Source organism: Tamandua tetradactyla, chromosome 11, assembly GCF_023851605.1.
Source record: "Tamandua tetradactyla isolate mTamTet1 chromosome 11, mTamTet1.pri, whole genome shotgun sequence".
Taxonomy (NCBI): Eukaryota; Metazoa; Chordata; class Mammalia; order Pilosa; family Myrmecophagidae; genus Tamandua; species Tamandua tetradactyla.
In genome coordinates, this window is record NC_135337.1 from 16727446 (window position 1) to 16746456 (window position 19011).

Consider the following 19011-nt stretch of genomic DNA (forward strand, 5'->3'; position numbering starts at 1 on the left):
CAAAAAAATGTCTCCCCTTTTATAGCATCCCCGTAAACTAATCAAAACCTACTTGGAATGGCTGAAGACACTTCTCCACCTAGTCAAGCTTAATACCCACACTTAATTGAGTCACGTCTCTGTGGAGATAATCTAATCAAAGTTTCCAACACACAGTACTGAATACGGATGAGAAGAAATGGCCGTCTGGAGAAAATGTGATTGGATTAAAACATGGCTTTTCTAGGATACATACATCCTTTCAAACCAGCACACCACCCATCCCCGGCCTTCAAGGTGGGACATCACTGTGTTAGCAGTGGTTTCTAGTTTTGAGAGAGAGTTACTGATTAACATAACATCATCAATATAATGGAAAAGAATAATATTTTCAGAGTGTTTCCACATTTTCAGGTGTTGAGCAACTATGTCATGGCAACACAGAAAATGTTCATTGTTTTTTTTTTCCATGTGATGGTGGATGCAGGTTGGCTGGAGGGATCTAAAGAAATACTGAAAAAGGCATTAGCAAGACCTAATACAAAATGAAATTAACCAAAGTGAATGTTTTGGTTTGTTAATGCTGCCAGAATGCAATATACCAGAAACAGGTTGGCTTTTATAAAGGGAATTCATTAAGTTAAAAGTTTATAGTTCTAGAGTTATAAGAACGTCCAAACTAAGGAATTCAGATAAAGATAACTTGATTCAAGAAAGGCCAATGTTTCCTGAACACCTCTGTCAACCCGGAAGGTACATGACTGGCATGTGCTAGGGCCTTTGGCTTCTGGTTTCAAACTGCTTCCCTGGGGGCATTTTCGTTATGCTTCTCAAAAGGTCTGGCTCTCACCTTGGCTCTGCTGCTTCTGAGCCCTCTCAAAAATGTTTCCACTTTTAAAGGACTCCAGTAAACTCATCATGATGCCCCTTCAATGGGTAGAGTCACATACATGATTAAGTGGATTATATTTCCAATGCCACACACAATTGAATGGATTATATCTCTATGGAAACAATCTAATCAAAGCGTCCCATCCTACAATATTTTATTAGTATTAGAACAGCAAGTCTTTTCTGGGGTGCAGGACAATTTCAAACCAGCACTGTGAGTACTTATATTTATAACAAAGTAACAATGTTTTGCACAGCTAAGGAAGAGTTTCTTTGTTTAGTTCTCTATAGTCAATCATCATTTGCCAAGTTCCATCAGGTTTCTTTAATACCCAGACAAGGCTATTAAAAGGGATATGAGTGGGAATGTTACTACCCATGCTTTCTAATTCTTTAATAGTGATAGTAATTTCTTGATGGCCCCTGGGCTACTTATACTAATGCACTGCCACAGAGTATCTGGGGATGATACTTTCACCAACAACCATTTAGCATGTCCTCCCAGGACAGATTTGACCACTCAGCACCAAACTTCACCTATGGTAGTTTACAAGGTAATACCATACCTTGTAAAATATTACAAGGTAATATTTTTCAAGCTGTCAATTCCTAATATATACTCCAGGATAGGAGACATATATGCCATATTCGTTTGAGGTGTAAATCAGCCAATTTTCATTAATTGCGACTGTGTCTCTTTAACTCCTTGGCCTCTATATCCAGCAGTGGTTAGCATGGGACCCCTGGTTTGCAGCCATTTCCCATATGTTAAGGTGCATTCCACTCTGGTATCTATTAAGGCTGAACCCTTATGTTCATTAGCGGGGGACCAAAAGATTATTAATTCTATATGTGTCCTCCAACCCTGTTTCCTTACATAGTTTTCTTACATGGGGATCTTTATCTATACCCTATGGTAGAGGAAACGAGATCTCCCAGACCTCCTTGGCTTGGGGGTGGAGACTCTTTACATGGTGTCAGGCACGTCTTTTTTGCCCAAACTGAGTACTGATTTCTCATAATTCAGAGACAGTGGAATCTCACATGATAACATTCAACGTTTGCTTGGTGGCTGGGGCTGGGGCTGTATTAGCGGCATCATCCTTGTCTGCCTGGGAGCCTGGCTGGACTGGGAAATACTCTGATTTAATCTTACATTGGATCAGATGTACAAATTTATACCCTTCATCCTCCTTCTCCTGGTCAGACTGAGGATATTCATCATCAGAAAAAAATCCACTGGGTCCCAGACTTTGGGAACACAATCAGTGTAAGTTGGAATAAGTCTTACTTGAACCGTAGATAACTTCCACACCCTTGCCCTAGGATAACAACATGATAATGTTTTCAAATTCTCATCTACCCAGCATAGCCTCTCATTTAAAGCATCTTTCAACTCTGCTTAGGCTACTTGCATTTCCCTCTCTAACTTAAGTTCCTCTTTCAGGTGACAAACTGCTGCTTTGGTCAAGGACTCTTCCATAACTGATTGTATGGCCTCCAAAAAAAGCTATAGCTGCACCAGCCTGGAAGCTTTCCTTTTTCCTATAAAATTCCGACTGTCATATGGCCTGTTGCAAGAGGACTATTAGTCTAGCTGGGGAGTTATAAGTATCTCCATACTCCCTTGGTGGTCTCCATTTATCTAGGAGTGTGGCCACCCTGTGCTGGCTTGAAAGTATTATGTACCCCATAAAAGCCAATGCTGACCCAATCTTGCGGAGGCAGCTGTTTTTTTTTTTAATCTTAATTTGATACTGTAGGTTGGAAACGTTCAATTAGATTATCTCCACGGAGATGTGACATACCTAATTGCAGGTATGACCTTTGATTAGCTGGAGATGTGACTCCACCCATTCCAGGTGAGTCTTGATTAGTTTAACAGAATCTTTTAAAAGAGGAAACATTTTGGAGACAAAAATGACAGAACTCAGAGCTGACAGAGAGAGCAGATGTAGATGATTGGAGAATAGTTGCTTCAGAAAACAGAGACACAGATGTTTGGAGATGCTTGAAGCCCAGCAGATATCACCATGAGATGTTAAGCAAACAGGAACCTAGAGGGAACCAAGAGAAGCCAGCCCCAACGAAGCAGTGAGGAAGCCCCCACAGGAACAGAGGCTGAAAGCTGAGGAGCGAGGGATGAGCAGATGCCAGCCACATGACCACCCAGTGGACAGAGGCATTCCTAACTCATTTGTCTTCCTTGAATTAAGGTATCTTTCCCTGGATGCCTGAGTTTGAACAATTCATAGGCTTAGAACTGCAAATTGCAATTTATTAAATTCCCCTTAAAAAAGGCTATTCCAGTTCTTGTGTTTAGCATTCCAACAGCTGGCAAACTAAAACACACCCCTTTTCCTACATGATGACGCAAGTCATCCTGGGGTTCTCCTCAGGAAGTTTCCCTTCCCAGAATCCATGCCATTAAGGTCAGGGACTTTTTAATCCGACTAGCTCGCCAAATGTTTCAACCCAACCCAACCCCAAGACCAAAAAACTGGCCAGACAGAATACTACCAATGAGTTTTAATTAGGAACTTAGTAACAGGAGGAAAATCTTCCCAATGGCAGCTGGTTGGGAAATGAAGGTCAGTACTCTGCACCAAAGACCAAAAGAGAAGTGTCATGCCCAAAAGGCAGCTTATAAAATTTGAGTCCCAAGAGATTTGTTTACAATGGGGTTTGAGCAGACTCTCCTGAGATTTGGTTACTAACAGTGATTGCAGAAGGTGGTTTTACATTGTTTCACCTTTAATGTCTGTCTGTCCCTGGTCATGTAATACTCAAATGGAGGAAGGGATGGGGTCCAGAGCCCTAGGGCCTTACGCTATGTTTTTGTTCTGTTTATTGTTTTTGTTTACTTTATGTGAGAAAAATAGCCTGGGGTGGATGGAGTGCGGGTGGAGTTCCCTTAATCCAGTTTCCCAGGTCTGATGAAGTTTTGGTATTATGTTTTCACAAAATGTCATTTTGGAGAAGGATCTGGGAATGTTTCACCGTGGCTCCCTTTCTTTCTCTCTGCCAGAGCCATGGAAAGACTCTTCTAAAATAATCACCCTGAGAAGCTGGTAGGGTTCCTGGAGTTAAAGCCTGAGATATTATGATTGCAGCTGCCAGGAGTTTCAAACTGTCAAGTTAGTCTCCAGTCCACTAGCCTGAGGAATAAATCAAATTTACTAATTAAGTAATTATTGAATTATGTTCCTACTACTTAATGTGTCCAGAGGCTACTGCCCCAGGTAAATAGATCTCAGGGGTATATCTCCTTATTCAGATTGTGAAGTGGCAGATTGCTCTGCAACCTCAGTTCTCTAATGTATTGGAGAAAGTCATCAATTTTCATTATATTTATTGTAAGGACAGAGTGAAAATTTCCAAGTTCTGTACATGTTAAGACTGAAAATGCATTATTTATTTTCTAATCCAATCTTGGTGGCTTTGTGGATTTTTCTTTCCGGTTTTTCTAAGGCCACAGTGGGGATGTAACTGTTTACAGTATTTGTATGATTGGTATGAGAGAGTGTGTGTATAAATGTGCATACCTTTATACCTTAAAGTTATTTTATAACTGGATAGATAAAACAATAAAAATAATAGGTAATTATTTTTGAACACTTACTATGTGTTAGTTGTTTTGTTCAGTGCTTTGTGTATCCATCTCATTTCATTCTTATACTGACTGAAGGCCTTGGCACTATCATAGTCTCATATTACATATAAGAAAAGTAGGCACAGAGAACTTAATGTCTATTCCATGTTCAAAATTTCAAGGACATAAATTTAGTAAATTCCATTAGGATTTCAATCCCAAAATTATCTAACTCTTCAGCTGTGCTCTTGAACTTCTTGGCTCTACCTACTATTGACACACAAGTCTCTGAGAATTCCTTCTGTCTTTTCTCTTAGAGAAGTACCAAAGGAAATGAAACCTTAATGTGTACGTCTTAGTTGTGCATAACTTCCCTACTAGTTCTCTGAGGTGGGAAACTAAGGATAGGCAATTCGCAATAATTCATGCACTGGGTTACAGAGAAGCTTTGATTGAGGCAGAGAAAAGGATTTCCTTTTATCCATCGTTGTGATGCATTAAACAAAAGAACAAAAATTTAAAGGCATCCATATCCTGAAAATTTGCTAAATGATAAGAGAAATTATTGGAATCCAAGTGGACTATTTTGAGAATAAATGCATGGATGTGGAAGCGATATATATGTTGATGTGGGGGACAAGAATTCTTGAAAATATAAGATAATTGAAAAGGAGTAAAAGAGTGAGCCAAAGAAAGTAAAATGGGAAAAATGTGGAGATGATAGTGAATACTTATATGCCATTTTTTTAAAATGATATAGCTATAGGGATTTTCATAGATTATTAAGCTCATTTATAGATACCATTAGGTAAATGCGCTTCACAAAAATTCTCATTCTTTCCTGATAGCCACAGTTGGTATTTCAATTCTCATTACAATGATCCAGTAACTACAAATTTGAAAGCTCAGCTCATTTCAGAAGAGTTGAAGTATTAGGCAATGTACATGAAATTTCAAAGAGAATTTGACACCCATTTCTGGTATTGTTGCTTGTTAGCTTAATCCTATTCATTTCTATGTTAAGAAAAAGTAAAAATTATAGATAAAATTTAATAAATTTAATTTTCTTCATTTATTTATTGTCAGTTCTCTCCCTAGTAGAAAATCTGGTATACAATGGACAAGTTGTAACTTCTGTTTCATAAGAGTGATTGCAGATTTTATTTGGTGGTAGAATTCGTGGGTAATACTGAACATTTTATAAAACTTTGCACCATGTTACTCAATTAGGCAGATCCTTCTATTGGAGTTTTGGCAGTAACCACTATCAGACAATTGTGGAAACCCACAGTATTAAGTGGTTACATTATTTTTTTTTCAGTTTTTAAACATTATGCTTTTTAAATTATATTTTGAATGAATATTTAATTTCAAGTATATAAATCATGTTTGATTGAAACAGTTCAATGATTTTCCTCTTAAGTGTTGAGATTTGCAGTAATTGCCTAAAGTGAAAATACTGTAGATATAAGTAGATGATATAACCATCCCTTACTGATAGCGATTTTGACATTAAATCTATAACCAAATTAAGAATAAAATAATTAGGATCTTTTAATAACTTCATTTTTAGTTACCGCATTTAACATTTCATTTAGCTACTGTGCAATTATCTTTTCATTCTGTGATGCTCTTCTAAGCTTTCTTTTGTAGAAAAATTGCGTGAATTTCTGACATCTAGTACATTTAGAAATATATTTTTCAACTTTTCTGAAGTTAACAATGGGGAAGGTCTTCATGAGATCAGAACTCAAATCTGTTCCTGAAATAAAGAAGTACGATAGAGTACAAGGTTGTGTTTATGACACATCTGTTGACCTTCAACAGCAGGAAACCAGAATTGGTAATGATATTATCTTTATTTTGTATTGGAAGAAACTGAGATGTAGAAGTAGCCAATTGTCCAAGTTTACACAGATACCCTGTGCACATAAGGTACCGCTGCTTTTGCACTTCATGATTTTTGGAGCAGTAACTCACTTAGCACCTCTTTCTTGTGACTAATTGCATCATTGTTTCTAAACAGAGGTCAAAGCACATTTCCTCAGAAGTCTCTACATTCTGTATAAAAACATTATTGTTTCTCTTTTCAATTATAACATATCAAAAGTTAAAATTATTGTACTCTGTAATTCTGAATGGTCATCTTGCAACTATATACTATAATATGATATCAAGACCTATCTTAATGGTCTTTACTATAGCATTGGCTGCAAGCTTTGTTGTTCAGGTTAATGAGAAAAGAACGGAGGCTGCTTTTATGTGTATATGACGCATTATACAACAAAGATTTGCAGTTGCTCTAGAATTAAATTTGGCCATAGAAATGAAGGTAGTAAAGAAATGCCAAAAAAAAAGAGTTTTTCTTGAAGGTAATATTTTTATTGGAAAAGGCACTCGTTATCAGTAATCCACCACTATCCCTCATGTTATTTTTACTGTTATTCATTTGAGATTTTATTTTTGTTTATATTTAACTTGTCAAACAGTTTTGCTTTTAAAATTATGAAAGAGTTATTATTAGAAGAAAGACTATATAAGAATATATAACTTCATGTTTATATTTTCTTAAATTTTATGATGAAAACAATTCAAGTGTATAGTGAAAATAATTTAAATCCTTGATAAATTCATAAATTTTTCATCATTGATAATGATTTAGATGTTTGAAACACAACTACTCAGGAAACATGAAAGACTCAGTTCTGTGATTAAGTCATAGCCGTATAGTTAAGGTTCTACGAAGGTTGTGATTAAACACAGGGTTTTCTAGCACATACATTTTATAGTACACCAAATAGCTTTTGCTGTTGATTAAAATACACATATGCACAAAAGCTGTCAGGTCAATATCTTAGTAATTAAAAATTTATTTTCAATTTTATTTTTACCTTCAAACTGGAAGTAAAGCAATATTTCATTAAGGAATCAAAATCATTCAAATGTGAGCTGAATCCTTCCTCAGATATAGAGTGTTTAGCATTAAATTCACTCTGCCCACATATATTTATTTTAATTTGCAGTGTCCAATCCATGGATAAGGATTTTGGTTCACAGGGAGACTTTGTTTGAAATACAGGTAATATAGCTGGATCTGTATTCTCAGAGAAGTTAATGTATAATGCAATGACCACTTTTACTTTGGACACATGGGTGCATATTTGGAACAAATGGATTTGAATTTTTGGGGGGGTTCCAAGATGTCTTACCTATACATTCTGTTCTTTATTCATGTTACTATATGCCTCAAAGTTATTGAAAGATGTTTTAACATTATGCTGGTTATTAGTGTAATTGCATCTACATATATCTCAATCAGACTCTCTGTGTTCAGCAATCTTTTTATCAACCACAAGTGGATTCCAATCTCATTTTGCACAAAGCTTATTACAAACCTTTATTTAACATCCTATGCCAGTCATTTCTCAAACTAGGCTTAAACTTAGAATCACCTGGAAAACTGTTACAAATACCAACGCCTGGGACACAGCACAGACCAATTAAATTTCCAACTGTGAATGAGAAGTAGATATTAGTAAATTCCCAATGTCATACTTTTCCTTTAAAATAGATGGCTTTCCTTTTTTTAACTGAGAAACAGCCAAATTCTGTGAACTTTTATAATTTATTTTCAATTCAGAAGAATTTTTCTGTCTTCATTCTTCTCCATTTTCTTTGCTCCCTTCAGGAGATATGCATAACTTCTGAATAGCAAGGCCCATTTTTGCATCTGGTTTCTGAACCCATTATTTTATACTCTTTAGCGTCCTTCCCTTGTCAGGTAGCTCCTTACTCACTTGCAATTTTAATTTATCATTATGTGATGATCTTTTTCTGCCAAGTTCTTCTCTATCTTAAATAAATAATAATAATAATAAAAACAACAATAAAGACAATAAAAGGATGGATTGGAAATAATTGGCCCATCAGCAAAATATGTTGGCATAATTTGTGCGTCTTGATGCAGGTACAGGATTGTGGAAAAACTATTTTCCTTGAAAACGTTTAGCTCCAATCCTGCACTTACCTAATTTTGGGTTTCAAGCTTACACTATGTACCTACCTGTATATAATTCCCAAGCAAACATGACTAAACTGATTGGCTTCTGGGTTGGTAAATCCCTGAAGCACCTCATAAAATATTAAAACCTTTTGTAGAAGAACACTATAAATCCAGAAGCTGCATTCTACTTGCAGAAGTGTTTAAAGGATTGTGATAGAGTTCACAGTAAAAAAACAGCAAACAATGAAGAAACAGGATTCCATGAAAGCCCATAAGGCTGGTAGATCGCTCTCAAGAACGGTATGCTAAATTATATTTCCTTCAGCAGATCCTATATGTCTACATTTTGCCAGCAAATGATCTATCAGCTAAATTGTGCCAATTGTTATTGGCATGAAATGACATTTCCCTATTGTTTCAATTTGCATTTCTCTGTGTACCATTAATCGTGAGCCTCCCTTCCGTGGATTTTAGCCTTTTGACTTTCTTCTTCTATACTCCATCTGTTTATATCTCTTTTTCCCCTGGGTTCCTGGATTTTTCCTGTGGACTTGCAAGAGTGTCTCATACATTCTAGATGCATCATCTTCAAAATTTTTGCAAGCTCTTCAAGCGTATTTGGATTTAAATGTATTCTCTTGCAAATATCAAATTAACTTCGATATTTTTGTTATGGTTGTAAAGACGTCATTTCTAACATTCTACATATTGATTTGTTAAAATTAATCTTTCATTATATGAAGAGCAGTATATATAAACTTTAAAAAATGGAGAATATGAAAAGAAAAAGTAAGAATTAAAACGTCATATTCTGGGCAGGCCACGGTGGCTCAGCAGGCGGAGTTCTCCCCCACCATGCCGGAGACCTGGGTTCTGTTTCTGGTGCCTGACCATGCAAAACAAAAATCAAAAAACATCATATTCTTACCTCCCAAGAATATCACTAGGATTTCATCTATTTTAAGATATTATTTACCTTACATATATGTATATAGATGTTATATGCATTTTTACCATATCATGATCAAACTGTGGCACTTTATAAACTACTCTTTTCAGTTAACAAACTTAATCTTTGCAAGTAAATATATATATATATATTATTATAATATATGTATACATATACATTATAATATATATATATTACCTCCTGTAAGGCCCATGTCTGGAAAATTTCCTCAATTATCCCTGAAATTTTCTTTAAAATTAGTTTGTTATAGTCATCGCTAAAACCACATTTTATGTGATCACAATGACTTTTAAAGTCATTTAAAAAAATGAATTCTTTTTATTTTTTGTATCATTGGCTTGTTGAACTTATCATGCCAGAAGTTCTATGAAATAGCCCATCTTCGGAATTTATCTGTGGTGTCGTTTACCTTACTTAACTATTTCCAATATGTAAATCTAAAGACTTGAAAGATTCAAGTTAAGCCTGTTTTGCTAGAATATATCCATCAGTGACGTTATACGTCACTCCAGGATATTCAGAACTTCAACATGAGTCACCATTAATGATGTCAAGATTGACCACTGGTTCAAGGTGGTTGACCACTGGGTTAAGTTGAATTTAAATGATTTCTTCATTGTGGTTTGTTTTTTCTCTCTTGAGACTAGAGGGTAACCTGTGTGGTAATAATTTGACAATATATATGTGATTGTTTTTATTTTGATAGCCCTGGTATGAGTCAATAATTTATTTAAAAGTTTTAAAATGATAATGATTTTCTAAATCTAGCATTAATTATACAATAGTCTCTAAAATTCTTGTGAAAAGTAGTGTCTTTTTTCAGTTGCTTGGAAATAAGTGACTAGTGGAAATGAGTAATTATTTTCTTTTGGTTAAAATATATTAAAGAAAATGTGTTTTAACAATCGCCTCTGATGGCAATTTTTTTTTTCTAGATTTCTATTTTTTTAGTATCATTCTATATTCATGGATTTTAATTGACTTGTATTTGAAATCACTAATCTCATTATCATTTTAAATGCTCAAATGGCCTCTGTAGTCTTGATAGCTCTTGGTCCTTTTAATGTGATCCCAATAATTATTTGGAAACTTTTGTGCTTTCTCATACAAGAGGATGTCACAGGTTTACTTTGTAACTTCTCTCACTCAGACCTGGAGTCAGTAATCTCTTCAAAGAGAAATGATATTAAGATAAAAATATAGTTTCTGTAGGCACTTACTGCTCCTGGGTAGGCATCGATTTTAAGTCATTTCAGTGCACAGAGCTAGATGAAATGTATTTTTTAAAAATCTTGAATTCATTTTCCTACCATCCATTTGTAACATTGTTTGATATTTATATATTTAAAGGTTTTATTGCAGTATCTTTACCTCTTATATTGAAAATTTAATCCCTAGTTTTTTGCTATAAACTGTAATATAATTTTGCTTTAAACTATATGGCTTGCTATCAACTGTAATATAAAGAAAGATATTATATAATGATGGTACCAATATCATTACAAAAATAAAATTACTGTAGTCCTTCTGTCCCTAGAATATATTCCACTAATTTTATACAGTCGAAACCCTGTTTTAAAGTCACCTATGATAAATCCTTTTTCTGAATTGTTTTTTTATTAGTTTGATATATTTAGGCTCACGTTTTTCAGTTTATTTTTAGTTTTAGAAGGTTGTAAATTGTTTTTAAATTTTTGAAAAAAAATTGCTTTTTATTAATAAAATATAACAACTGTTTAGAAGGTTTTGTTGTGTAAGTCTTCCTATCTACTGTAGGTGGCAATTCTTATTTACTTCATACTTATCCTTCTATTATTTCAAATGCAAGCTATGGGTCAATGTGATTGTTAATATATTCTCTAATCTACCTCATTTTTCATCAAATGATCATTATATAAATACTATTTTATATATTTATAATATGAATACTATTTTGTACCTTGCTTTTAAAAATTAACTGTCTCTTTAAATATATCAATTCATAGAGATTACTCTCATTCCTTTGAATAACCTGTGCTGGTTTAAATCTGTTATGTACTCCAAAAAAAAGATTATTTTCTTCTAATCTATCCTTGGGCAGACATTTTCTGGGTAGGAACTTTTGATTATGTTGTTTCCATGGAGATGTGACCCATCCAATTCAGACTGGGTTTCAATCCTTTACTGGAGTCCTTTAAGAGAGCCCATGGGAAGAGAAAGCTTAGACAGAAATGCCCAGGGAGGAACAAGCAAGGACCCACAGAATCCAAGAGACATTTTGGTAAGAAGGACTAGCAGACATCACCATGTGCCTTCCCATGTGACAGACGAACCTGCATGCTATGGACGGTTTTTCAGTGAAGGTATTCTTGTTGATGCCTTAATTTGGATGTTTCCATGGCCTTAGAATTGAAACTTGTAACTCAATAAATTCCCATTTTTAAAAGCCAACCCATTTCTGGAACATTGCATTTCAGTAACTTTAATAAACTTTAGTTTACTAAACTTTAGAACATTGCATTTAAGCAACTTAAGTAAACTCAATCATAGTCACAACACCATGCATGCATACCGTTTAACCAGTCCCCTTATTTGAACTTAAATTCTTTCCAAATTTTTGTTATCAAAAATAAGACCTTGGGGGGCGGGCCGCGGTGGCTCAGCGGGCAAAGTGCTTGCCTGCTATGCCGGAGGACCTCGGTTCGATTCCCGGCCCCAGCCCATGTAACAAAAACGGAGAAACAGAATACAATAAAACAAGAAAATGTTTAAAAATGTTTCCCTTTCTTCCTTCCTTCCTTCCTTCTATCCTTCCTTCCTTCTCTCTGTCTTTCCTTTAAAAAAAAAAAAAATAAAAAAAAATAAGACCTTGGGCAGGCCACGGTGGCTCAGCAGGCAGAGTTCTTGCCTGTCATGCTGGAGACCCAGGTTCAATTCCCGGTGCCTGCCCATGCAAAAGCAAAAAAAAAGAAAGAGAATAATTTATAATCTTACTAATGTATCCATGGGATAGTTGCTGAAATGAGAACTTAAACATAATGCATATTTACTTCCCTTGCACTGTACATATTTTTTGTGCATTAAACAATTGTTTTACTTTTCTATCATTTTCATTTTAAATGCTATTTTTCTTTTATTAACAGAAAGAAAAAAAAAGAAATTAACACAACATTTAGAAATCATACCGTTCTACATATGCACTCAGTAATTCTTAACATCATCACATAGATGCATGATCATTGTTTCTTAGTACATTTGCATCGGTTTAGAGGAACTAGCAACACAACAGAAAAAGATATAAAATGTTAATATAAAGAAAAGAAATAAAAGTAGTAATAATAGTAAAAAACAACAACAACAAACAAACAAACAAGCAAACAAAAACAAAAAAAAAACCCTATAGCTCAGATGCAGCTTCATTCAGTGTTTTAACATGATTACTTTACAATTAGGTATTATTGTGCTGTCCATTTTTGAGTTTTTGTATCTAGTCCTGTTGCACAGTCTGTATCCCTTCAGCTTCAATTACCCATTGTCTTACCCTGTTTCTAACTCCTGCTGAACTCTGTTACCAATGACATATTTCAAGTTTATTCTCGAATGTCCGTTCACATCAGTGGGACCATACAGTATTTGTCCTTTAGTTTTTGGCTGGATTCAAAAACAGTTAGAGGAAAATGTAGGGAGATATCTTACGAATCTTACAACTGGAGGCGGTTTTATGGACCTTAAACCTAAAGCAAGAGCACTGAAGAAAGAAATAAATAAATGGGAGCTCCTCAAAATTAAACACTTTTGTGCATCAGAGAACTTCATCAAGAAAGTAGAAAGACAGCCTACACAATGGGAGACAATATTTGGAAACGACATATCAGATAAAGGTCTAGTATCCAGAATTTATAAAGAGATTGTTCAACTCAACAACAAAAAGACAGCCAACCCAATTACAAAATGGGAAAAAGACTTGAACAGACACCTACCAGAAGAAGAAATACGGATGGCCAAGAGGCACATGAAGAGATGCTCAATGTCCCTGGCCATTAGAGAAATGCAAATCAAAACCACAATGAGATATCATCTCACACCCACCAGAATGGCCATTATCAACAAAACAGAAAATGACAAGTGCTGGAGAGGATGCGGAGAAAGAGGCACACTTATCCACTGTTGGTGGGAATGTCAAAGGGTGCAACCACTGTGGAAGGCAGTTTGGCGGTTCCTCAAAAAGCTGAATATAGAATTGCCATACGACCCAGCAATACCATTGCTAGGTATCTACTCAAAGGACTTAAGGGCAAAGACACAAACGGACATGCTATTTTTTTAAGATACAGTGTTGGTCGTGGTTGTTCCAACTTGCAAGCTTCTAGAATGTGATATACCAGAAACAGAAGAACTTTTGAAAGAAGGAATTAATTAAGTTGCAAGTGCACAGTTCTAAGGCCATGAAAATGTCCTAATTATAGCAAGGCTATAGAAATGTCCAGTCTAAGGCAACCAGGGAAAGGTACCTCAGTTCAAGAAGGCCAATGAAGTTCAGGGTTTCTATCTCAACTGGAAAGGCACATGGCAAACATGGTAGTATCTGCTAGCTTTCTCTCCTAGCTTCTTGTTTGATGAATCTCCCCTCGGGGCATTTTCCTTCATCATCTCCAAAGGTCTCTGATTGTAGGGGCTCTGTAGCTTTTCAAAATGGTTCCCTCTTAAAGGACTCCAGTAAGCAACCCCAACTTGAATGAGTGGAGACACACTTTCATGCAAATCATCTAATCAAAAGTTACCACCCACAATTGGGTGGGTCACATCTCCATGGATAATTGAAAAACTCACACCCAGTAATACACTGAGTGAGGATTAAAGGACATGGCTTTCAGGGGTCCACAATTCAAACCAGCACAGTGGTTAAAGTAACAATTTAGTTGTTATATTACAGAATACTTAAACTGGATAGCCACTGAACTAGAAGAGATTTAAAACAGCCTGATGAAGGATATAGTGACAGATGAGATTTTCTGGGGACAAAGTGAGAGTATGTTTATTTTATAAGATATAATTGTATCTTATTAGGCAGAAGTATGGTATTTTAGTTATTGCTGTGACATATACTGCATACTGTATTGGTATCATTGCTGAGAATGGATGCTGATTGCCCAAAGGGATGGTCATTGGGGTATTCTACCACACACGATCTCTCTAGAGTACATTTGAGGCTTGAAACTATAGGTACCCCCGGAAAATGTGTCTTTAAGTCTAATTCATTCCTTTGGGTGTAAACCTATTGTAAGTAGGACTTCTTGATGAGGCTACTTTCAGTTAAGGTGTGATCCACCTCAATCAGGATGGAGTCTTTTATAAATGAAATGAATACAGAGAGAGAAAGAAAACCTTGGAAGCAAGAAGCTGAGAACAACAAAACCTCAAAACTATAAGCTAATAAATTCACATTGTTTAAGCCTATACTTTTTGTGGTATTTGTTGGAACAACCTAGGAAACTAAAACAGTAGGGATTTGGAAACATGCAAACATTTCTCATCATTGCTAACGAATTTTATATTAATTTTGCCAATGGGAAGCACAGGAAAGAATTTAAGGAAAGGAAAGAAAATATATTTTCTCCCCATTCTTTCACCTCCTGCCAAATGCCTTTGTTAGTAATAATAGTGGGAGGCACATAAAAAACTTCTGGATGTTGCTTAAGGAGCAAGTTTGTAGTAGTGTTGAGGACAATGGGTCCTTCAGCAGCAGAACATTTGTGGGCTTCATCTCCAGCAACCACACTGGTAGACAAATGTATACTTGTCGGTTTATGAATTAAAAGCATCAGTACCAGCTCCTGGCTTCCTATGACCTAGGGATGGTGTGTTTTCAGCAATAATAGCAGAGAGTACTGTGCACTCTGGGTAACACTATTTTCATTCTATGTTCCTCTAGTCCATTGGTCTTAACACTCTTCTGAAGTTACTTATTTTGGAATAACAGAACTTTTTTTTTCCATTTCTGCTCTTCCAGCATTTAAGCTGGAAATAATTCCTAGCTTAAAATTTTCTCTATTTGTATAATCTGGAAATCCTTCTATTTTATTCTTCAAGCTCCAACTGATATATACTAGAATTCATACTAGTTTTCTTTTTATTCATAATTTCCTGGCATATACTTACCTGTGTTATTATTTTCAATCTGTCTCTTGTAGACCACAAATGTCTCTATATTTTTTAATCCCATCTGAGTATCCATATCAACTTTTTTAATTTAACCTACTTAAATGTAGTTTAATTATCTTATTAGATATCATGTATCACCTTATTTGTATATTACATTTAATGTATTTTGATTTTCCTTCTTTCATTTCTCCTTTCTAGATTCCCACTGGTTGGAAATTACTTCTGCTGGTTTAAAAGTTATATCCTATTTTAAATTTTTTTCTCATCTTTTTCCTAGCTTATTCCATCTTTACTGTGGGCTCCTTCTCTGCTATTGATTTTCCTTATTATTATTAGTGTTATTACAGATTATTTATAAGACAAACTGAGACCCAGCAACTTTACATATAAGAAATTTGATGTATGGATTTTGATATGGCTGGATTTCAGCAATGATATATTTTAAGTTTGGTGAAATTTGGGAAGCCCTGAATATATATATATATAGCCATGTTTTAATCCTAATCCCATTCTGTAAAGGCAGCCATTTATTGTAATCCTTATTCAGTATTGTATGTTTGAAACTGTAATCAGATCATCTCCCTGGGGATGTGATTTAATCAAGACTGGTTGTTAAATATATATATATTTAATTCTAAGGTTTAGTTAATGGAATTTTGTTAAATATCTTAATCCTTTAGTCACTATTGTGTTTTTTTGTATTCTTATTGTGCAATAAAAGCAGGTCTTTGGTAGAAATGTTTGAGGATTACCAATATTGCACATGGCTGGCACATGGTATAGGCAGTAGGTAAAAGAAAGTTGCAATAATATATATATATATTAATAAAAACCATGGGTTTTATAGGTATTTTTGGTGAGCTATTGACTTTTTCACAGAATTTAATGCATTTACCGAATAAGCCCTTATTGAAGGGACCGATGAACAGCATTATTCTTCAATTCTGATTCACTTAAAATTAACTAGAAGATCAAACATGCAATCTGTAAATTATATACTTCAATATCATGTTAGCAGACATACATGCTGCTGTAGATGTCTTTTTATTTTTATGTTTTTTACTAGTCAATGATAGTTGTTTGTGATGGATACTCTGCTTTCATAAATTTTTAAAGAGATCAGTTTATTTGATAGTAGTTTGTTCTTGAAGCAGGGCTGCCATTTATCACACTGTGAGCATCTTTCTGTTATGGTGTCTTTCATAGTGGGTATATTTTTGGAATCCCTGTTCTAAAGTAAAAGATAAACTATCATGTAAGACATATAGTGCTTTACATAAACAGCATAAATCTTTTGTACTCTACCATAAATATCCCTTTGTGACTGGATCTTGGGATTTCCTAGAGTAAAATGTGTTTTTGGTAATTGATGCTCCTCAGCTGACATCATTAATCAGATGAGTTTAGGAGCAAAATATTTGAAATGTCCATGACATCTTCCCTACTTGGGAGATAAAAGCAGACTTTAAGAAGTAGAACTGCTGGATTGTTTTAAGATTTTCAGGGAAATTTTATTCCCTTCATTTCCCTGTCAACTCACCCACCCACTTGAATCCTCAACTCTCAATTTCCCTCTCCAAATAGCTCTTTTGTCTAGGGTGAAAAAATGTCCAGAACAAAAATATATGCTTCCAATTTATAGGGCGTTGCCAGCTATGATGTTGAAGTGGAGAACTGAAAATCTTTCTAAGAAGCAAAAAAAATGGCCTAGTGGTTCTGTGTGTGGGCTCTGAAATTAGATTCCCTGATAACAAATCTCAGTCCCACTTTGTACTAGTTGTGTTTTCTTGGGCAAATTAAGGAAACTCTCTGCATTAGTTAGGGTTCTCTAGATACACAGAATCAACATGGAACAGTTGCAAATATAAAATTTATAAAAGTGTCTCATGTGACCGCAGGGACGCAGAGTCCAAATCCACAGGGCAGGCTGTGAAGCCGATGACTCTGATGGAGGGTCTGGATGAACTCCACAGGAGAGGCTCACCAGCCGAAGCAGGAATGGGGCCTGTCTCCTCTGAGTCCTCCTTAAAAGGCTCCCCATGTTTAGATTTAGCATCACTAATTGTAGAAGACACTCCCTTTTGGCTGATTACAAATGGAATCAGCTGTGGATACAGCTGACGTGATCATGACCTAATCCTATGAAATGTCCTCATTGCAGACAGGCCAGTACTTGCCCAATCAGATAAATGGCTACCACAACTTGGCCGAGTTGACACATGTCCCTAACCATGACAGTCCACCCCTTGTCAACTTGGCACCTATATATATATATAGCACCTTAAACCATACTTAATTTCCAAATGAAAACAAATAAGTACACATTTTTTTCTTTTACCTGACAACACTCAACTGTCCTGCATGTAACTGGAAACACATTAAATCTCTCTACAAGAGGGTGCAAATCCTTAGGCAACATTCATTCTTAAACATAAACAGTATAATATGAACAAAACAGCATTACAATCCTCGTTTCTGTAACTGATCACGTGGTCGAAGTTCATATTTATCACTACCTTCTTCCACTACCCATTCCATGTTTCCTTTACCCTTAGCAAGCACTTCAGCTGGCCGTGGTTCTTTGCCCAGTGGGGTGACCCAAACCTTCATTCCTGAAGTTTCAGAGCCATTAGTAGTCCTGCCTGGATTGTGTTGTTGCGGTTTTCCATTGATTTTAATCACAGGGCATGGTAGTACTAATAGAAGCCCTAAGGGATCATCTATATTCCGAGAAAACTCTGCTTTACCTCCATTATGTAGTTGCAGTCCTACTTCTTTCTGATAGTCAGGGTAAATTACCCCAGATAATAATGTAATCCCCTTCTTGGCTTGTTGATCCAGAGGCATAAGTAGCCCAAAGTGACCAGGTGGCAATCTTAACTTCCAGTTCAGTGGTATCACTGTTGTTTCTACTGGAGGAAGCACACCCTATTTTGGAACTAAAACCTGTAGACCAGCAGACTCAGGGTAGCAGGGACAGGAAGCAAAAATTCTCCTAGTGGATCACTAGGGGTAATAGTGAGTGGTACCACACCCATTTCCACCCCCTGGTTCCTGGACCCATGGATCCTGGCTATGGGAGAAACAGCACCATACAGCGGACACTGATTCAGAACATACACAGCTTCCTGGAGAACATTACCCCAGCCTTTCAAGTTTTTGCCACCTAGTTGGCACCGTAACTGAGTTTTCAAAAGGCCATTCCACCGTTCTATCAATCCAGCTGCTTCTGGATGATGGGGAACATGGTAAGACCAGAGAATTCCATGAGCATGCGCCCATTCCTGCACTTCATTTGCTGTGAAGTGTGTTCCTTGATCCAAAGCAATGCTATGCGGAATACCATGATGATGGGTAAGGCATTCTGTAAGCCCACGGATGGTAGTTTTGGCAGAAGCATTGCGTGCAGGGAAAGCAAACCCATATCCAGAGTAT